This window comes from Ixodes scapularis, unplaced genomic scaffold (genome assembly GCF_016920785.2).
Source record: "Ixodes scapularis isolate PalLabHiFi unplaced genomic scaffold, ASM1692078v2 PGA_scaffold1__304_contigs__length_218370807, whole genome shotgun sequence".
NCBI lineage: Eukaryota > Metazoa > Arthropoda > Arachnida > Ixodida > Ixodidae > Ixodes > Ixodes scapularis.
Window position 1 is genome coordinate 161,962,465 of NW_024609846.1, and position 23,385 is coordinate 161,985,849.

Genomic DNA, 23,385 nt, shown 5'->3' on the forward strand with positions numbered 1-23,385 from the left:
CACTCCACTGCATGGTGAAAAAAACATGCGACAAATTGAAACATATGCGGAGGGCAAGTTCGTCTGCTCTTTGCGCAGGGGGTAGCGGTGACGTCAGAACGCCGAGCCCTGATTGGCTGATCGCGACCCCCTATCTGAGCGTTGTCTGCTCCTTTGCAACGTCGTCTGCGTCTGTCTTACCTTTCCTGCGACTTTCGAAAGTGCAGAGGCCAGGTTCTCAAAACGATCTTACGCCAAAATAATGCGTAAGACAAAACTTGAGAACAAATTAGTATTCACGAAACAAAATTTTCGTAAGTTTTGCGCAGGTTACGACGAAATCCTACGACAGCTCCGAAGCTGTCTTACGCACTTCTTACGATCAAATCAGCATGGCCGACAGCGTCGCGGTCGCGACGACCAACCGACGTTTATTTTTCTACGTGCGCTTCTCACGCGTCCCGACTTCAAGCAGCAAGAAAAAAGTAAAAAGCACTTGAAACAGACCACGACGAACAAAAACGCTGGATCTACAAACACCCGGGAAAAGCTCCAACGACCATGATTCCACTGACAACGACCAAGCGAGCACGGCAGATAGGCCTAGCGGGCACTCCGACTCGGCGACCGTCTCCACACGGCCGGCTGGCGTGCTGAATGGAATATGCCCGCGCGACCCTTGTGAACCCTTCCCGTCCTATACTTTGATCGCTGACCTCAATTTGAGATTAAGAGGTCAATCTCTTCCTCTTGTCATCTCCTTGTTTTCTGAGGCAACGGTGACTCTCGGCGGTAAAAAAGCGGTGAATCTCCGACAGACGCAGGAAAGGTAAAGCAGCCATCGCTTTGACTAGCAGACGTAAAGCAGACGACGTTAACTGCGCCAACCCGCCGACGCCGTTACAGAATGAGGAGTCTCGCCGCACACGAAAGGAGGGAAAAAGTATTTGGGAGGGAACTTGCGGGACACTAACCACCCTCACTTTCGGTTCTTAGCAAACAAACCTCGGCGCCTCGGGACACCTCGCCAGTGAGTCCTTTGACTTCCCTCCTTGATGCGCGTCTGCTAGTTGTTAGACAAAAACAACGTACCGCTCGAGTTATTTCGTCTGCCCTCTCTGAAAGGCGAAGTCGAGCTCGCTCGACTTCCGAAAATCGCAGGAAAGGTAAGACAGACGCAGACGACGTTGCGAGCAGACGACGTTGCAAAGGAGCAGACGACGCTCAGATAGGGGGTCGCGATCAGCCAATCAGGGCTCGGCGTTCTGACGTCACCGCTACTTCCCTTCTCATGCGCAGAAGACGAAAATGAGCCCGCTTGCGAGGCGTATAAAACACAATTATATCGGTCATTAATATCTATAAAACAAGAAACGCAGGGAAAATATAACTTAGGATATACCAGCGTTAACATGCTTCAAAGGATGACGTTCATTTGCGTACATGCCGAATGAAATTTCGATAAGGGATAAAAATACCAAAAGCATTTTTTTAAATATTCTAAAGCTTAAAAAATACAACTCTTTTTAGGTTCAAAAAAGAAAAATCAAGATATTTATCTGAACAGTTTATATAGTGGTGTGTTGTATTTCGAACTAAAAATGTGCAAATCCAATTGTCAAAAAAAAAAAAAAAAGAACGTCAGTGCCGAGTTTGGAGATACGCATCTGAGACTTTATTAAACCATAAAAAATTCGCCCGTTCCCTCATAAGAAAAAAAAAATCAAATCCTGATCTAATGCACGCCCACACTGGAGTGGCTCGTGAATAGTGAAAAACAAGGATAATGTCAAAGCTGATGTGGAGCAAAATAATAATCTATTTATCACGCGAACGATGAGGGGTTGGCAAAACAGAAGAATCCGCAATTTTTTAAAATTAGGCTTGGAGAAGTGTTTTGGTATGAAGTTTTATGAAGTTTCATGGACGTGGTACAGGCGACTGCGAACTGTCGTTTTATAAAAAAGCTATGTACTATTAACTTTATTGGGATTCCGTGACCTACATTCAGCTCCGCAAACATCTCTTGCGCTCATTGTGGCTTATTGTTCACCAACAAGTTCGTTCAAATGATTTGTCTTTCCCTTCTTAATGCGAAGAGCAAGTCGTTCGCTTCTTGCGCGGGATTTGCCGCGACGTCAGAATGATGCTGAGATCTGTTTGGCCTTGACTGAAGGATAGTGGGTAGGCATACCTCAAAAGCAAGCTGCCTTGAGGTCTACCCCCTATCCTTCAAGCAGAGCCAATCAGAACTTGGCGTTCTGACTTCACTACAACTCCTGGACAAGAAGCAGACGAACTGCGCTCCGTACAGCCTCCCTCTTTTTCAACAAGTTTCGTGCCAAGGAATTTTCAGACCATATCGCCGAAAGGAGGATTGTCTATGAAAAGTGGTGGATTTAGATGACTGATATGTAATTCAGGTTTTGAAATTACATAATAAACCGACAGAATATTCTGCCGTTTCAAAATTCAGAAGTAATCGAAAAAGTAACGGTTACCTTTTTATGTGAGTGAACTATTTTTCTCGCAATTAATTGGGTAATCTAATTTGACAAGTTTAAACTAAAAGTAAATGTAATCGTAATCGATTTCGTTTTTTATAAGTAACGCATTCAAGACTGCGGAAGGGTGACCGTATAGTGCCTGCTTGTTTTAGGCACCAGTGCATTAACTGAACATATTTACAAACGCCCATAAGGATTGATACGCTCATCTAGCTCCTTCAGCCTCCTCTTCTATATTTTCATGAAATAACTTTAGTCTTTTTTATATCCTTCACAATATTTAGTGTTTTGTACGCAGAATAGCTGCAAGAACAATGAGCAACGTACGTTTTCATAGAGAGACACAAGGCATCGACATGTAACTCGGCAGGAAAATATAGCCTTCGCTAATTCCGTGAATGCACCATTATCAAGTGAGTTATCATAGCGTAAAAGACAGATGATATTGGACGTCTCAATCATAATATAAACCTCAGGTACTGCAAGAAAAGAACTTGGAGACGGCGTTTAATTGAATGCCGTTGATGATACAGCTAGCTTGTAATATTTTTCTAGTTAAAAATTAACCATTGAGTGACATTCATACTTAGAAAAAAAGTAACCTGAATCTATTTTAGACACCCCTAAAAATTAACAGTGCTAACGTGGCGAAACAGGCCAGTTGGTTTATGACTTACACAACTAAAGTCGCTGACGATAGGCGAGGACAATAAGGAAAGCGAACAGAATGAGCCGTTACTATCAACTGCACATTTATTAAAACAGTGCTAAAGCGAAAAAAAAACACCGATCAAAACACACTGAATCACGCCGTGACGTCACCCATCACCACGTGTCAATAAAAATCAACCTTTTTTTGATGCAGAAACATTGGCGGCTAACTGATGCATTCTTCAGTACCTCCTTCCTTCACAGCATGCGCTTCTAGCACTTCCCTTGCTTATTTTCAGGGGCCCTCCCCACAATCGTATTTTGAAAGTTGGGTTGGCACGAGCAATCTGTGCAATGAATAGGTAGGTAGGCTCCTGTTGATCGCAGTAACAGGTCATGCTCGCGCATCCTCTCGATTTTCTTGTCTAGCCGATATACACCCCACCGCATGTCAGCGGCATTCTGTAAATCACACCTACATTACATTGCACAAACCTTTTGCAATGTTTGACGGTTCTTAGGCGCGTGCCGTTCATTTTTATATTTTACCCGCGTGAATATTTGGGCCAAATTACGTGGGGCCGAAAACAGATGTGGCACATGAAATCATTTGGCCACCTTTTCTAAGTTATGTGGAATACTGTGCAAGTACATACTGACATCAGGTATTGTGTTTGTGTGTAACCTATACCCTGACACAGCCCTTGATTTGTTGAGCAGCACCTCAGCAACTCTAAGCGAATCGGTAGTTGGATTACAAACACATCTCAGTCGATTACCCTGTAGGCACAAGCTGTCATGTTTAACATAGACATAGTAACCCTGGAGCTAGGGGCAAAAAAAGTTGAGCAGACACGAAACTGAGAGTGTCGTGTCTGTCCGCCCTTTTTGTCTCCTAGCTCAAGGGTTTCTATGTCTATCCTTAACCAGCTGGCCTACCTACTTGCTTTAACTTGAAGCATAACATGGTCACATCATTTGTGAAGTGCCACCTGGAGGCAAGACGCGGTAATACCCGTTTTTACTAATTATACATGTGTGGAATCATAGTGGTGGATTCCCTTTTAGAGCGCAGCTCTTAGGCGCCCGTTTGCGGGTTGAGCAGCGTAGCCGTCGGCGTCGGCGTAACCGCGCGAAATTTAGAGGGAAAGCTGACGTCGCGTGACCTCAACACGAATTCAATTTCCCGCTAAATTTAACAGGGAAAATGACGTCACATGACTTGGTGTCGCGTCAACCAAGGAACGAATTCAGTTTTTCTGCTAGATTTAGCGAGAAAATTGGCGTAAATTGCGGAAGAGGAGGAGGAGGGGATTATGAAGAGGAGAGGTAGGGCAGAGAAGGAACGAAGGGAGAGGAGAACGATTGAAGCATGAGGAGGGGAGAGGCGGAGGAGCGGGAAAGGAGGAGGAGGAGGAGGAGGGGAGAACGGGTGGAGGAGGAAAGGAGGGGAGGACAAAAAGCAGAGGTGGAGTGGAGGAAGAGGAGAGGAGGAGAGGGTACGGAGGTGGACGAGGGGCATACCCTCCCCTCCGTACCCTCCCCTACTCCACAAGGGCCGTGCTCTAACTTTGCGTTACAGAGATTTGTAAACGTCTTTAAATTTTTGGGAGCGTGGGCTTGAACACCAACAAACGTGGTTTCCCCTGGACTCCAGTATGAAGTCGAGAAACTGCAGAAACTGGCTATCTGGGAGTTCGTGGGTGACCTTTATGCACTCATTCGTCCACATAGCTAAACACCTAACATACTTGTTTCCCTTCCAAGCCAATTTGTAGATTTTGGACGAAATTAGCTAAAAACTAACGCAAATCACAGGTTAAATGCAATATCTAAAGGAAATACCATATTTTTGCAGGTAATAACCGCACCCAAGAAGAACGAAAGTAGACTGCAGATGAAACTTCAAAAGTTTCATGAAACCGCCCACATCGATAGCACATGAGTTCTGGAAGCCGACAACAGCGCTTCCCTCAGTACTCTAATATACAGCAACAATCAAGTTCTCGTGATACACCGCGTAGAGGATATCGTTGACCTCAAAAGAAAACGCCACAACTTACACCGGAACATGCCCCTGAAGAAACTCCACCTGATCTGTGATTTGTTTTCCACTAAATATCATAGAGCTTCAGAGTGCAGAGGTGATTTTGCAAGTAAACGCTGACCTTTTTTGTAATGATTCCTTCTCCGTGACAATAGCACACAAAGGCGTGCATGGCTGGTGAGTTTTTGCCGAGAAGAACCCATCGATGCGCCCTGTCTTGCATTGCGTATTTCGGGGACGACACAAAAGCACCCCGAGAGGCGGGACTTACAGCACGCCACACGCGAAACGCGGAAGTCCCAGACGTGCCGCGTGAGGGTCGAGCACATCTTATAAGGACCCACACCCTCGGATCCCGGCGTATTTTCATTGTTTCCCAGGGGTCCTCCACGTGGCGCAGCCTGTGTCGATGGCCACGCGTTCCGGCGTTCGGGCTTCGTTCCGTGCTGAAAGTACGTGTGATGACATTGTGTTGGTGTCCCATCCATATCCTGTAACCGGCATACAGAAATTAGCAGAGTAATTTAATCTCTACAAAAGTGCCAAAAGCTTTCGGGAAATTATAAAGGCTTAAATTGTCCCCTTTTTCTCTCAAACTTTCACCTCAAGAATTACATTTGTGCATCCACTGTATTCTTTATTTGTTTACATTCAACCAGCTAAGCATTTCGTAAAATGTAAATTTAATATATTATTATGACCCTTTTAAATTCTGCGATTTACTGGAATTCGACTCTGGAACACCAGCCACAAAAAGCGACTGCGAGATCTGCGCGTGAGACAGTTGCATTCGATAGAGTTATTATATTGTACGCTAGAGGTTCAGCTGGCGCTTCTGTGATGTCGGAAATCCAACCGGAAAGCAACCGATAGGGCATTACTTCCGGTAATTGCATTTCTACGGGGAAAAGTGGGGAATTATTTTCTCGGCACTTGAATAACAGAGCAAATATCACGAATAATTATAATGTAGTAAAAAGCTTAGGAGATTTCTCAATCACATGAATGAAAATAATGCTCAGTTGCTGTGTTCTTCCTTTTATATTAATAACCTTTAGCACATTCCTAGAACAGCTTCATACATGCGTGTCTGTGCATTATCGGGCACTGTTAGCGCGAACACGACCTCGGCGATTTTTGTTTTGCATGGGAGATCTACGTGCCAAGCGAGCGGAGGATATCGGAGAAACCAAGAATGTGAGAGATAGATATAAAGTGCGAGGAGGGTAGAGGCAGAGAGGCGGTAAGAAATGTGTAGCAAAATTGAATGAGGTGCATGTAAATGATCAAAATAAAGGGAAGGCTAAGTAATATAATCATATTTGTAATTAATTATTTTTTTTTATTTTCTATGCTCCTGCCTATATGCGAAGATGCGTGTTCTGCTTAAAAACATGTCCTGCACGCACGAAAGTTTTGCAATATGGAAAAGCCAGAAAGCATGTACTCCTTAACCCCAATAAAAGCTTCCCGCATACAAATATAAATAAAAATTACATCTTTCATAGCCCACGCACTTTATTATTTACGTTTTGGATGTTTTTAGACGGTCGTAAAGATGTACGACGGGGAAATTTTCATAAGGTGACAGGCCTGTCACATTAGGGGAATTTGATTGTCACCGGAATGCTGGCGAGCCTCGAAAGCACTCTTCATTCCTTTTGATTGATATTTTACTTAGAATTGTCGATTGTTTTCACCCACCTGCTGTGGAACAGAGGTTTGGGACATAAATATAGTGAAGATCGATATCGTTCACTGATCAAGCAAAATACTGTAACTAAAACATTTAAACTTTTACATTGATAAAAATGTTAATTTTACTCGGTACGACCCAAATGCCAACGTTATTTTTGTTACTCTCCAGCAAACACAGAAAATGCACGGGCGTTTTTTTATAGGAATAAACAGAAGCACCGCACAACTAGACTTGTTGCTGTCTGCTTCGATTTGCGTTACGGAAGTCGCGTAAACACTAGCCCTAGTTGAACCTCCATCGTGCATTATAATAACTCCATGGTGGCGTCAGCCTGTTTGTAACATTATCTGTGAAACATGGTACGTCATATGTGAATCCGGAGTAGTCAGAGGGATATCTGCTACACAACACGGCGAAGTCGTTGGGCATCGGTGTCCCGTTCACGCACCGTGGGTTCTTGACAGCAAAGTCTCTTGACTTTGGTCGCACCTGTACGCACCTGACTTTTTTCCGTGCGACGACAGAAGACTCCTGCTTGCGATGCTTTCTGCTCTTTAGTTTGACGAGCCGGGCGTTCCGTGACGACAGCGGCAAGTCTAGCCTTGTATTCCGCTTTGCTTTTTCTGCCGCGGTCGGCACCTTACGCCCCGGTCAGCACCGTATGCAGTTTTAGTAGATCGTTACTGCGTTATTTCGCAGTCACGGTTAAGTGCCCGGCGTGCGCTTAGGACCATGCTTTGAAGTCACTGCACGAGCTCACATTAGCAGTGCCGATGGCTCGCGCTGCGATTTTACGGACGCACGCACGCATGCATTTGCACAGAAGCTCTGTGGGCAGGGGGTGTGACGGTATGTCACGGGTGGCGGGATACCAGGTGGCGAGTGGCGTTATGCGACAATGACAATGGGCATGGATTTGGGCAGCTAAACCCTTTAAATCGGACATCGGGTTCCACTACCTAGACTAGGCTTTCAATTTCAAGGATTAAGTCCGATTAGATTTATAATAAAATAAGTATGAAAAAATTCTTTCGCGACGTTTTAGCATATGCGATCATTTGAAGGCGCTACACGAAACTCATACGCACATGTAGGCTTAACGAATGCCAGTTACAAAGACTTCAAGTCAAAGCTGTGGTTTAGCTTTGACAAAAAATTATTTAATGTGGCGTAGCTCTACATTCGGTAGGTCACACGCAGTGGGCCAGTGGTCAAATCCTGAGAACACCGTGGTGGCGGAGGATCGTCAATCATTTGGCGATATCTACGACGGGCGTTCTAGGCCCTACTAAAAGGACTACAGCAACGTGATTAAAACGACAACGGACGGCATTCCCATTGATAGGAAGAGCCCATAGCAGCCCTTCCTGTAAGAAACTTGTACCATATGTAGCAGCCGAGAGCAATCAAACGTGAGAATAGCGTCTTATGTGCACCAGCATGAGCTTACTATTTCGCATCTACCCTCTTCCTCTGATACGCACGGAACCTTAAAAACAAGGCGGAAGGGAAGCTCGGACATGCGCAGACCTCTACTCGGAAAGCTTTTTATTTATATCTAACCTACGTTTCAGAAGCGCCTTCAATCCAAATTTTATGTATGAAGCACCAACGCACCATAGTCTTGAGATAAAACTGTAGTGTTTTTGCCTTCTTTAAAATACTGAAGGGCAGATCTCTGTTAAAATAATAAATTAACTTAGTTTATTTCTGGTTGTAGTAATAAAATGAGATGCAAAATGAATTTAACCTGACCGCCTTGACTAACTTAATTCTTAGATAATGTATCTAATAGGTATTCATAAATTGAGGAGGATGTTCTGTCTCGGGAGATACAAAACATCGACAGTTGATAGCACAACTTGCAAGTGTCCTCTCTTCTGGGTCGCAAGGTGAATACCAATCGGGTTTCAGCAAATTATAAAGAGTAAATCATCCAGTAAAGATCAGAACAAAAAAAGAAAACTGTGGGCTTCCATAATATACCATATACATGCATCGCCAAAGAAAAAGGTAGGGGAGGCACTACATCCGGGAACCATAAAACTGTTTATCACCGGAGTGCATCGACACCGCAAATTTCGGAAAGACGAATTCTCCGGCGGAATGACTAATGAATTTCATGCCGTCGAGACAACTTAATGACGGATGCATCATCAAGGTTCATTATCGTGACGAGCAAAGCTCTCTTTGTGCCCCCCCCCCCTTTCCCTTCTTTCAGTGCAACTTGAGCGCAACGATTTGTCTGGGCCCGTCCACCCCAAGACGGGTGTTTACTGTTTACCTCTAAGCATCATTTGGCTTGTGCGTTTTAGGTCTACCAGAGATAATCCCTCCTGTCTGGCTCTCTCCTCAACCGCCACCTTTCTCTGGAGACCCCTTAACCAAAGCGCTGTTTTCGCTTCAGTTCTTGCCTCCCCGTTTTTTACGGCGCTTTGGCGGGCTCCTGTTTACGCCAGGATCCCTGTGGCTCAGCGGTTGTGATGTCCTCTTGAGGGCCTTCGTGGTCTTGAATCTGAAATCGGAGGCGGCAGTCAACGTGGCGAAGGCGCCTTGCATCTATCATTACGGAGCCGCTAGGTAGTGCAATTGCGGTGACGAGGACGAGGCATATCGAGCACACCACGAGACAAAATCGTGATGTTCTCTCTTCCTCTCACCAAGAGGCAATTTTTACTTTTCGCTTCAGGCCTATATATTCTCAAATGGGTAGGTAATCGGCGTACACGTCAAAACAGCGCCAACATAATGCATGAGGAGTAGCTTGCAGCTCCGTGATTATCGGAGTTGTGATAGATGAATTTCGGTTCGCAACTATGTCATGCCTTGATAAAACAATGAGATGCCGTGAGCTTACAAGTCCAGCATACGACGCAGGGTAGACTGCAGGCCAGACACAGTCTGCAGAAGGACACCATTTTTTACCACGCGCAGGAAGGATTTCCATTGATGACAGGGCAAGATCCGAGGGCGTTCCGAAACCTCTCCAAGACGCGCCCATTGATTAGGCTCCAAGCTAGTGAAATATGAGATTCCTGGTCAAGATTAGAATTGACATGTCCGCGGATTTATCCTACAGATTTTCTTTTTCTGATATGGAAAATGATAAAAACAAATAAAGATTGTACCCCAAAGGAACGTGAGCCCCATAAGGACACAATGGGTCGTCGTACGAGACTTCTAATAAAAACACAAGAAGCAGGAATAGGAAATACGGAGTGATACCCGAGGCTAGCGGTGGTAGAACACGGGCTAAACTTGTCATCTACAGCGCATACATGAGACGCCCATTGAGACTGACTTCCCGCTGTCCATACAAACCTGCAGCCGAAATTCGTTCGGAACGTAATTAGGATATTAGATAAAATCTTGAATTATAACTTCTAAAAAATTCACGCACCTTTGAGCGTTTTTTTTTCTAGCAGTTATGCACTGTTTTGAGAGTTCCTATTTATTCGACCATCGAGGAATCTTAGTCCAATGATTTAAAATTGCATAGAGGGAAAGAATTCCCAATGACCTTGTAATAACTTTCTAATTGAAACGACGCTTATGAGGCACGCGCTAATTTCTTGATGGAGTTCCTGTGTTTGTTCCCGTCAACTTTCTAATTTAGAACTAACCTAAAATACATTAATAATAAGAAAAGGTTAAAGGCAAACTATTCCAAGAGTGCCACATTTTTATCCCCAATGTTCATGACAGAAAATAAACAAGCCGCGCTGTCGCATATATCAAAATCATGAAGCAAGGTTACGTGTAAAAATAAATTAATTCTGGAATGAATGAAATTTTTGTTTAAAGGGATTGCTTGGTCGAAACCGGACGTACTTAAGTTTTTGCGCTCGTTACGTCGAGGAAACCTTCATGTAGACAAACGACACTTTTATTTTGATATATGTTCTCCCGTTATAGATTAAACCTTTCATGAGCGTATGTACAAAACTGCAACCTGAATTTCGCCAGTGTCAATGCTGACATCCGTAGGGTGCTGCGTGACGTCACAAAACGCAAAGGCTTGTCGGATGGTCGGAATAACAAGCGTTGGTCGATGGATGTCTTGTATTTTGTTTCGAATCATATAGTCTCTTAGGACAGTGGCTCTTAAATGGGGGCCCGTGGACCCTTCGGGTTTCGCGAAGGCATTCGAGGGGTTCGCGAAGCCCTACCTCATCAGTAAAGCCCGGCAATAAAAGTTTGTCTCTTTTTTTTTTTTTTTTGATGTCGAAAAGTAATGTTTGTTTTCGGGCGAGTTTTTTTCGCGTGAACGTCAATAAGAGAGGTCTACTTCACACTAGCCCTTAGTTATATTCATTTATTAAACCATTATTATATTTAACCTATACCTTTCCTCTCGTCTCACCACGAACGGGATCCTCCATCATCTCCGCCGATCCACAAGGGGTCCGCGAAACATCGATGGTTGAGAACCACTGCCCTAGGCTGTACCCTGCTGAAATACGGTTCTTTTAATGCAGTTCCCAGGCGTTCGCAAAGAAAGTCACGCCTTTTAGCAGGATATTATTCGAAAACAGCCATAAGCTTCGAGCAAACGTATGCCGCTTCGCGTAAACACAACTGCGACGGCCACCGATCGAATTAGGAGCGCTTGCAAAGCAAAGGATGCAGATATCGCCTCTGAAGCGGCAACTAGGTGCACATTTAGGCGGATCCACTGGATCGGTGATGAGGCTGCGGGTCTTTCCTTCAGAGGCGATGACCGCGGGTCGAAGGCAACCGGCGAATCGTACAATTGCATGTCGTCACTCGACCTGGACGAGCTTGGTGAATCGTAGCCACGCTCTATTTTCACAAGCGGGTCAAACATAATTTGGCTGCACACGTGCTAAATAGAACTTTTAATATCGTTTCCAGGTGGTCTAGCTGTTGGTTGGGTTTCGCTGCTAAACAAATTGATTGACCCGATTTGGGCGAGGAGTGGATGGACGTAGTTTGACATCGTCGGCACAGCATCACACCTCAGCGTACGAGCCTTCTGTCCGCTTAGAGCTCAGCGCGTAGCTCTCTTCTGTGAGTTGATTGCTGCATAAGCGAGATCTCGATCTTGACGGGAACCTAGTCCCTAGGCATGGCGATTATCCATTTCGCTCGTCACTGTACGTCTCGCGGAAAAAGTGTGGGCCGTCATGTCTTGGCTCACATGTGCTGACCGGTGGTTGTGGCACCCAACCGCGCAACAAAAATCTCACCCAACCACGAAACAAGTCACGCACAACAACAAAAACGAAGCACGCTGAGGTGTTCACTCGCAGGTAACGACGCGACGGAAATACTCGCTGTGTGTTGTGTGACGTCAGAGCTCCCATGTTGCCACCGAAAGCAGCGTTTACGCTAGAGTGCGATTGGAGCAGTATAAATTCAATTACTCATGCAGAGGGGCATATCAAATTCAGATATTGCACGTACGATGCGTCTCGAGGCAATAACAATGATAAACAATCGTTTTCTCAAATAAAAAATAGGACCGGACAATCCCTTTAAGCATATTGACCAATATTGAAACGGTATTGAGCAGGTAACCAATAAATCCCTGGTCAACGCGTTCCATAACTTACGCAACATGACGTGACTTCAGGTCGTGACGTCACGGTGTTACGTGATACAACGACTGAACAAAAGAGTGTCACTTGGCGTTTACCGTGGTGTAAACCAATTTAAACGTCGCGTATTTATTATAAGAAATATACAAATTTTGGTGTTTTATTTTACTTCATTTTTATCTTATCATAAAACATAGGCGGCTATCTTAACCTACAGAGTCCTAGAATCGATGTAATATTGTATACTATATTGCATCTCCTCTATGACTCTGTAGGTGAGGGTCGCCGCCAAAGTTTTGTCATAGCATAAAAACAAAATAAAATATTGCGGAATAAAGAGTACAAAAAACAACATATATACAGATTTTACAGATTTTGCATTATGGGAATAATGCAACCGGGCGTGACTGCGCTTTGCATTATGGGAGAATGTCCCCGCTAACTTTAGCGTGAAAGTTTTTCGCTATATTTATCGCGGAAAGTTTTCCGCTACATGTAGCAGGGAATGTTTCCCGATAAATCTAGCAGGGAAGGTTGACGCTACATTTGGCGGAACAATTTAGCGGCTAAAATTAGTGTAAAAAATTTCCCGCTAAATTTCGCGGTAAACAAATTTCCCCGCTAAATTAGGCGGAAGAATTCCCCCACTAAAAGTAGCGGAAAGGTTTCCCCGCTTAACTTATTTGAAAAAGTCCCCCGCTATATTTAGCGAAAAACTTCCCCGCTAAATTTAGCGGAAGAATCGTCTTGCTAAATTTAGCCGAAATATTTTTCTGCTAAATTTAGTGGAAAAAATTATCCACTAAGTTTAGGGGGAAAATCTCCAAATTTAGCGGGAAAACATTGACTAAATTTAGTAGAAAAATTCCCTCTAAATTTAGCGGGAAAATTTCCCCGCTAAATGGGAAGGATGCAGGAGAAAAGAGGAGAGGAGGAGGGGAGGGGGAGGAGGAAGAGGAGAGACATACCCTCTTCTCCGTACCCTTCCCCCCCTCCTCCTCCTCAAGAGCTGCCCTTTGATTCGGCATTACAGAGTATTGTAAACGTCTTTTCTTTTTTATCTTCCTTTACAGCAATAAAAAATGCGTGCAGGTGACGGGTTTTCTTGAATTAAAATATCGCGAAGTGTGATTCAGGTTTAAAAAGCACGCCGAGTGATGCTGAGGTGATTTGCAAATACATGTCACTAAAAATGGTGGCGACACTGGTTTCGATAATATTCAAGTTCCTCATCTAAAACACGTGTAATAGACGTGACAGCTCCTTATTTATACTCTCCTTCTGTTTCATACTAAGTTTGTTTAACCTCTGTTTTCAGAACTAAGCTTTAGCCTTGCAGTATCGAAATACACCTAACCCCTGTACACTAACAAGTGCATTTCCAAAGTGTAACTATACCTAACTTGTGTATGTGATATAAACACTAAAGAAATACTTCATGAACAATATACATGTCCTACTTCAAAACACATTTATTTAAAAATGGCTCAGCGGGTAAATAAAGCTTCCTCATTTCCCGCAGCATTGTTTCAGAAACGGGCGCATCTAACGTGCTGTAATAGAGATTATTACAAACTGACCGTTTTGGTGATGTAAAATATATCTCAGAATGTAACAAATACCAGTATTCGATCAAGCCTTAAATGAAAGGATATTTTAACTGAAATTACAGAAAGATTAAACCAGACTTAATATGTCCGAGGAAAATTCACTACAGCGAAAGGAAGCGAAAGCCGCCTAGTGGCTTGCGACGCCGTGCGGCGCTACAAGCCATTGTCTTGTGCAGCTCCACACCCTGAGCAGAGCATCCATTGACGAACTGCGGAAACTTAGCAGCATCGTTGTTTCCATGCTTTGTCTTTATATAGCTGCAATCTCTAGCGTAGCGTCTGCAAGATTAAGAAGAAATCGAGCGCAGGAGCGGCAGCAAGCGCGCATTTCGCAATACTCAATGTTCGATAAGCGGCCTTAGAAACCAGACAACGACCCGGATCTCTCTCTGCCTCCAACAAAATTTAGTGCCGAAACCCGGAAGAGGATATGATCCGCCTTCGAAAGACACATGGCGTTGTTCGGGCCGCCGTGACCAGAGCGCTCTTCAGCACAGGCGTTCTTTTCCAGTACGCGGGCACCCTAGAGCTCAAAGTGTGGTGTTAGTTCGACTACCATTGCGAGAAGAGAGCAAACCTGGTAGATCTCGACAGATAAATAGTAGCATTGGCCATCGATGCAAATCTCGATAACGACATGGAAGGACAAAACTACCGGGTGGGAAATAGCCAAAAGCAACACACGCGTCCATTGCTCCGTGCAGTCTCAAGGCAACCTGCCGCACCCTTCGAACATTTCCACAGCCTCGACAAATCCCCGACTCATCAAGCTCAAGTAGATGACCTCCTTGCAAGAACGAAAACTTCTAGCAACCTTCCTCCAACACCTTTGACAATGAGACTTAGTCGCGCTTTCGAAACTCAAGATACAAACCTTTACATGTAGCCTTTGCGAGTGGCTGGAATTTTGGACAAATTTAATTGCAACCATCAACGTAAATCCTGATCTTCCGCCAATGAATAAATTTAGATGCCTCTTAGGTATCTCTTATGTGACGCCAAGAGAGCTGTGTAGAGAGTTTGACTGTCTAAAGTTAATTACGAGTTTACAAAACCGGCACTTCGCGGCTGATTTTGACGACGTGACTTCTTAATCAATGATTACTTCAAGAACCTTCTCAGTCGAACAGTGATTAACAGATCTTACAATGTCCTACAGCTTCGCTAGCTTAACGACGCAATGTAGTTTTGAACCATATCCCTAAAGGGTTGTGGATGTTACGCCTACCAGCATTGTTTTCGCACACCTAGCTGTTCGGTACCGCTAGAACTTCAAAGAGACGGCACCCGCATACTCAGCAGACACATCTGCCTTTCGACCAGTAGAACAGGTTGCCGTCATTGTAGCATTTTTTCGGGTGCAAGTTGATATCCTGGAGGATCGCTACATTGATTACTCGAGCATCCCTTCCGACATGGATTATCGAAGATGAGACGTCAAGAATCCTCCTCAGAAACTAACTCTTCAGCGGTTGTGCCGTCAACTACCTTTTCTAATATCACGCCCCTTATCTGGTGCCATCCAACACAAGATACACAACTTTCGAGCTAAGCGCTGGACCCAAGAGAAACAAGTCTTGTGTTTACAAGGAGGTGTCTCCCAACCCACATTACACGTTTTCGCCGTTCATGCGATAGATTGACCTTTCACACATTTCGAGGTCAGCACTTCGCTATTCATTGTGACGTATCACGTTCCCGCTTTGCCACGTGGGACATGATGCAACCTCCAGGATATTCTTGTAAAGAGGACGCAACAATGTATGTGCCTCAACCTGCAATTTCCGCTCAGCTGTCTTGATATAACCAAAAAGCCTTGTCGTTAGAATGCAAATGGACAGTGCTAGCCAGCGCACATTAATCAACCATGATGATTGTGAAAGGTTTCGTTGTGAGGTCGCTGACGAAAACGTTTTTACCATCTGTTCAGGTCTCCAGATACTTTCCTAGCAACACAAGCATTCCCGACTACTTATTTTTTGTAAGATATATTCTTTCAACTCGCAGACGAATACAGCCCTTCTCAACACCCCCAAACGATTTTTCGCCAGAATTGACCATCTGTTAAAAGCAACAACAATCATGCTTCATATTTTTTTTCTCGCAAATTCAAGACTGCCTCTGGCAATTCAGGAATGGAAGTTTTTGCCAAATGATAATGGTAAAGTGGTAATTTGGGCGAGCTGGTAAACGTTGAACATGATGAAAAATTGTGCATAAAGAGACAAGGAGAAAAGAGGAAAAACCCCAGAACACAGACAGGCGCGTACTCACAACTCTGGTACGTTAGGTGAAAAAAGGAACAATGAAGCAGCCTTCATGTATGACAGGGGTCACCGGTACCGGGAGGACAGTTTCGTCACACTCAAATGATCGCAAGAAGACAAGTTCTTTTTCGCTCAAAGCAACCGACGGCTGACAAACGCAGCGATCGGCTAACCCAAGGTGATACACGCCTCAAGCACCTCGCGTGTTTTTTTTTTTTTTTTCTTTTGAAGCCGCTTCCCAACGATTGAGGTTTTTTGTACAAAAGGCGAGCACGCACAGGTCTTACTAGGTACCTAAAGGTGACTTCCTACAGTTGATGTTAAGGAAAGATTGTGCTCTCGTAGCCGGTCATTTAGGCACCATCCAGTCTGAGCGACATAGCATCGTTCACAGGAAAGAGGTAGACTACATACAACGCCCAACGAATGGGGAACAAAAGTCCTGGCAAGCTTTTTCTGGCTCAAGTTCTTTGATACTTTTTCCGCTTTGGTGGATGGCAAAACGGGGTATCTCACAAAGATCCGGGGGGGGGGGGGGGGGTGTATTGTGTTTTGTGTTGCGCAAGTCTTGAGTAATATTGTTGTTGCGAGAATTTACCGGTGCTATTGCTTAAGCTATTGAGTCTACGCCAGTCTCCAACGTGTTCAGATAAGTAGATGAGTTTCTTTTACTGTTCAAAAATAATGCGGATAAAGTTGTAGTTAGTACGATTACGGACATTTTTCATACGTGCGAGTCTGGCCTTTCTTTTAATCTTGAGAAAGCTAAGGAAGGGCAGCAGCGCACCTGCACCGGCTCGGCAGGATGTGAAATCAAGACGAGAATGTGCGCAGGGGCAGGCGTACACGTGCACACCGGTGCATTCAGTGTTTGATAAACTGCCTTACGAGCCAGACGACGCATTGTGTTTCTGCTCCGGCGCTCGTCCACCGTGATTTAGCCGCCATGGTGCAGCTGCCCCCATTCTCGCTTGTTTCTCGGTACTGCCGCCAAATTCAAAAGTGTGCGTTCGGCAAAAAAAAACAAAAAAAAAAACGAACAAAAACGTTTAAACTTTCTGAGCGTCTTTAGAGTGTCTAAAATTCAAGAAAAGCTTATCGAGGAAATAATCTTTGTCGACCAGTCAAACTGTTGCTGTGGCCATGTTGGCAATCTGGTAAAATTGTTCTTTAAATCTAGCCCTACTTTGGACTATCCGGGGCGACGTATAGCTAAATGCGTTTTAAATAAAATTTGTCTATAAACCTACCTAAAACCAGAACATTGGCGATGCGAAAGCACCGAATTTTTTTATGCACACAAAATTGTGCGAGGACTATCTTGTGAAGCAGATGAAGTGGATCAAACTGATCGACGGCATGTTACAAATAAGAACGCGGCGCGGTGGTACCACTCAGACAAACGTGTCTTGTCTGAACGAATATGTACCTGTTGCCTGTGACAATTGCTTGGTTTTAGAACATTCTTACAGTGGAACTTTTGAACATAAACAAGATTTATAAATGTTTATAAACATTTATGAGACTGATAAACTACAGTAAGTTGATGCTCCAGAATTCATCAATGAACTTTCGTCACCTTGCTTTGCGAAATCGAGACAACGTATCCACATGATATTTCCCATTTTTTTTGCAGGCAGTTAGCCTACTTAGAAGAATAACAGTAAGCTCTGCCTTTTAATATTCAACACTTCATACGCAGTTTCAATTGTTTTCCTCCATAATCCCGAGATGTTTCAAGAACTGAAGAAAGACGGGAAAAATGTCTTGTTTTGTTTCAAACTTTTGGCCTGTTGCCTCAGGCTGAATAAAAGATATATATATATATATATATATATATATATATATATATATATATATATATATATATATATATATATATATATATATATATTCTCCCGCATACGTGGTTGCCGTTGAATTTGAATAATCGAATAAAAAACGCAACGCGAATATGTGCAATTCGAATGCAGTCGGTTAATTGCCTTTTGATGAAGACAGCGCGGACTATAGTGAACAGTACGAGCGGACACACCGGAGCGCGTGACTTTCCGTATAGACTGGGTTACTTCAAGGCTGAAAAACAGCGTAGTGGAGGGGGGCTGCCAGGGTGTGCACGTCAGAGCGTCGGAGTAGTCCACAGTTTTATCAGCATCGACTTGGTGCAGCATGTATCGAAGGCAACGCGCTCCGGCATTTCCACTAATATTTTTTTGTGATCGTACAGATTAAGCCAAAAAAAAATTGAATTCGGATTTGAGCCTCAAGAAACTACGCATTTATTTACTCGGCACCGTGAACCAATGTCCAGAACACGGGACCCCTACCTCCGCTAGACTGGCTATAAAAAGCCACAGCCGAATCCTCAACAATAAATTTAATTTCCATTTCATTTTATTAGCCATTTTAACTGGGTATCAATAAAAAAATATAGCTAACACCTTACCAAAGTCTCGTGCTCTATAGAGGTTTCAAAGCGGCCCAACAGATAAAAAACAGGTATAAGTTAGTTGACACAAAGAAAGATCGTCTAACCTTTCTGTGCAATATAATATCTATGCTCGAATATATATTCAATGACTGCATTTTTGTTATAGCTATTGACTTTACGTTTTCAGCCATATCCAGAATTTGCGGATGCATATTTATAAGTTGGAAAATTTGACGTGTCAATGTTTGTTCAGTATACCTCGTACACATTTTTCCTCGATTATAGCACAGAGAGCTGTGCACTGAGATGCAAGCTTGAATAATTTACATTCAATGGCTACAGTTGTCTTTTGTGGGGATGGTGCAGCTGGCTCATTAGAAGTCATGGGCTCCTTGAACTTTTTTGCACCGTTGCTAAAATTAAGCCGGACAATACTCTACAGTGCCAGCACTGCTCCCATAAAACTATATTTAGGCGGCTATGTGCCTTTCTTGTGGTTCTGATGTGCTCTATGCAGCATCTATTAGCAAAATGCTGCAACTCGAACATAACTTTTACAAAGGCAAATGAATCTCAGTGTGAACTTGCATCGACATGTTTGATTGATTCATCAGATGTTTTTCTCCTGCGCGCCTTGACATAGAGCTGAAAGGGATATATCCGTGTATATCCCTAATCCGAGAACTATACATTTTACTGTGAGCATGCATTAGCTGCACCGTTCACCTAGCTGTGTTTGTAGATTTGTGTTTGTGCTTTGACTTCCTTGTTCCGCATCTCCAGAGATTATTATCGTCGTTCTTCTCCAGCTCACTTGCACCTTCGCATTAATTGTATTATCATCCTAAGCTTAAGACGCAGACCGCTCACCCTTGTTCGTCGTAGACAGGTGGCAGCTGATAAAACCGGTTTGCTCTACTGACGTCTAACCCCTGGTTATCTCAGTTGGTAGAGCGCTCAACTTGAATTTGAGAGGTCCCGGGTTCGATACCCGGACCAGGCGTATTTTTTCGGTCGCGAACCAGCCACCTAGCTGTGTTTGGAGATATGTGGTTGTCCCTTGTTCCCTTTCTCCGGAAATTATTTTCGTCATTATTGTCCAGCTCGCTTGAACCTTTGCATTAATTGTATTATCATCCTTTACACGCCGGATTCTAGTTCGGCCTGCAGTATTACTGAGTAAGTATCCCTCACTTCTGTTTTTTACTGCTGCAAATGTTTGGCGAACACTTGAATTTTAGCTATATTAACATTTTATATTTCTTGAATCTTTGAAACACACATCTGGGTGATTTCAGATAAGATCAACCAAAGGGTGGCTGGTCGACATTTTTAAATCAACTGATGTTTTTATATGACATTGTCTAGTGTCTGGTATAAACCAATCCACACTTAGTTTTGTCCAGAAAAAAAATTTGGAGACAAGAAAAATCGTAAGGCAGGGAGAGGTGGACAGTTGCAATAACGCGCACTGATGGAGGGGGCAAGTTTGAAAGTGAATAATTAAAAGAATAAAATTAGGAGAATTTTAAAACTTTTTACAAACAAACTATGGGTACAACTTGCTTGTAATATAAAGCAATAATATTTATTAAAAATTTATTTAGTTTTCTAAAAATTGCCAAACATGCCTGCTCGAACGACAAATGGCAAACTTTGGAAATCTGTATCTCATGAAATAATTTAATCATTATTACATAACTTGCAGACATTATTTTAATAATATATGGCTATTATTGAAAAAATAAATAAGGTATCTGAGTGACACAATAGTTACAATATATTTAGGCAAACATGGGAAAAAAATCAAACAAAGAAAAATTCCAATGCGAATAAAAAAAAAACACCACCATCGATTTTTTTAAAATTTGGGTACCCTGTTATACTCTATCTCGGCATTCATTTCTATTAAAAACATGTTGCATCATTGCACTGTGAAAGAAGAAACAACTCCCCAAAAGAGGGTCCTTTTTCAAAGCTTTCACTTAGCAGTGTCCTATACAAGAAGTGACTCTGAGTTCCAGTTTCATGAAACTTGCACAAATCTTTTATATACATTTATTCAGATGAGGTCATTGATAAAAAGAGCGATCGGTCACACAGTAAAAGGGAGGAGAAACTATATACAGCATTTTACATAAGCGTACAAAGTGGTATCATATTAGAGACTAATGATTTGAGAAAAGATGATGCAGTGTGAAGTTGTACCTTCCGGTATATTTTACATCTAGAGTAAAATAAATAACTTTACTTCCACACACAAAAACAAAGATATAATAGTAAGATATTTAGGTTGGCTGTGTATTTACGATTACAAACGATTTCAGGTGACGGATGCCATAGTGCCTAACTGGAGCAGCTTCGATGCTCTCGGTGTATGAATGAATCGTGGCAAGCCGATATATTTTATCCTGCTCGAGGATAACATTTTGGGATTTTTTTTATAGTGATCAGATAAAAATTATTAGTAACCACCAACAAAAACAGTAGGTTAAATACCCCGTGAAGAAAAATGTGATAAATAAGATGTCCCTGCATTCAAAATGAGCAGTCCTTGGGAAATCAAATTCGGCACTTTACGCTAAGGTTTTCCTCGCTGTACCCATTTAATAAAGTTGCTTCCAAGCAGATCCGACTGTCCGTGCTACATATACGTCAAAGGTCCCTTCTGTTGATGACTTGCTGAGCCGCCACGCGTGCCAAGACTGAATGCCAGAGAAGGCGCGCACCGTCAGCCACTCTTCTTTTTTTTGTTCACGATACCGAACAACCTCATTTTCGTCCAGATATACAAGATGCACGCCTTTCAGTTTCTTTGATAGAACGCTCACCATTGTCCTGGCCGTCTGAATTGCGCTTACTGAACGTTCTCTCAGGTTGTTCAGCGTGGCCTGGTGCTTCACGAGTCCGCCAACTCCGTCACATGCATTTTTCCCATGTCCAGATGCACAAAATAACCACTGGGCTTGTGGGCAATCGTCATTTGTAAATTGGTGAAGCTGGTAGCGATTCTTGAAATGACTGGCGGCGCCGTCACTTACGTACGTCACGTACGAGTATACCGCAACGCTGTCTTCAACCCACTCCTTCACTTTTTCTAGAGCCAAGCAAGCGTGAGCGGCGTCGTGACACAGGTCCTCGCTGATGATGGCAAAGCTGTTTGTAGATTTTCTTGTCGTCACTACACATGTAAATATCGAAACTTGTTTTTTTTTCCAGTGATATGCTTGCACTTCGTCAGGAAGCACGATGGTCCAGTTTTCAGCAAAGTCAAAATGAAAGACAATGCTCCCCGCGTTGCATGCACTGTTTTTCATCGTAGATCGCTTTACCTTGCGTTTGCCGGATATGGTTGTGAAGTACCCAACTTCCAACCGTCACTTGGATGACTTTTAGTAAACTCTCAGGTTCCAAAGTTTTTTTCACAAGGTCGCCGGACTCCCATGTTGCAAGCACAATCTCTTCATCCTCCGGGATATCAAGTTCCTGGAGTGTAAGAAACTGGCCTTTTGGGCAGTGATCACAGTCTCCTTGAAGGCACAGTTCTGTTGCTGGGTCGCACAGAAATGCCGAGTTCATTTCACCAGTGTTGAATGTTGAGCCTGTAACGTTCTCTAGAGCGGCAATACAAAGATAATAATTGGCGCAGCGCACACAAACGCACACTTCCTGGTGTGGAATACATTGGACCCACCTAGGGCGCAACGAATAAAATTTCGTTAGCCCAACGCCGGAATCGGGATGCTTGTCTTTGTATATACGGAAGGCCTCTCGTATTCAGCGTGTCATGAAGAGCTTTGGCACGAACGTTTTCTCTCCGTTGAGCATGACAGAGATGACGTCCTTCTGGTTGGGACTTTGGCGCGAACATTGTAGCTCGTCTTTCGTGAAGTACTCTAGGGCAGCAGACAGGTTCTCAGGGCTCACCTTGCACCTCGTGTAAGGATCTGGCTCATACCACACGCCATGCTTTTCCTTGAGTTTTCGGGATTTACTGATGAGGTACATTGAGGCCCGTGGAATCATCTTTTGAACCTCATTCCTCGTCAGTGTTGACGGCAGGAGTGTAAGCAGTTGACAACGTTCCCGGAGAGAGGTGGCGGTTTCAAAGGCCTGCCGAAAGTTGTCCACCCACTCAGTGCATGTGGAGCATGTTGGTTCGGACGACCCCGATGGTGCGTCCCTGTCGTACGCAATACGTAGCCTTGAGCGTATATTCTTGACAGCAACCTGCTCCAGTTCTGTCTGATTTCTCTTGACATAGGCAGGCCTGTCCCGACTTCTTACGACGCTTGGTTGTCTCAGCGGCGACACATCTGTCGGTAGTATGCTGCGATTTAGATCTTCAATTGCTTCTTCAGCTGGCACAAATATGTCAGGGCACTGCTCTGAGCTTCGCATCGAGATCTCCTTAGTGATGTGCATGAAGCAATGGTTGCACAGGTAGTCCGCCGCACTCACTTTGGTGGAACAGTCAGGCGGAAGAATTTGCTTCAACGTGTTTAGGTCCAACTCGCCAACACTTCGAAAATTCCGCTGCTTTGGTATAGTCTTTTTGTGTTTGCAAAATTAATCTGCACAAAACACTCGTTCGGAGCTCCAGGACGTCTTCATAATGTATACATAAATAATA

At 43.6% G+C, this 23,385-nt stretch overlaps 1 non-coding gene and 1 pseudogene across 1 annotated transcript; both read left to right on the forward strand.

The window, feature by feature from the left end:
* Positions 1 to 23,385, forward strand: part of LOC121835857 — a 177,008-nt pseudogene that overhangs the window by 145,879 nt on the left and 7,744 nt on the right.
* Positions 19,683 to 19,755, forward strand: Trnas-uga. Its single transcript has one exon. It is a non-coding gene; the product is annotated as a tRNA-Ser (tRNA).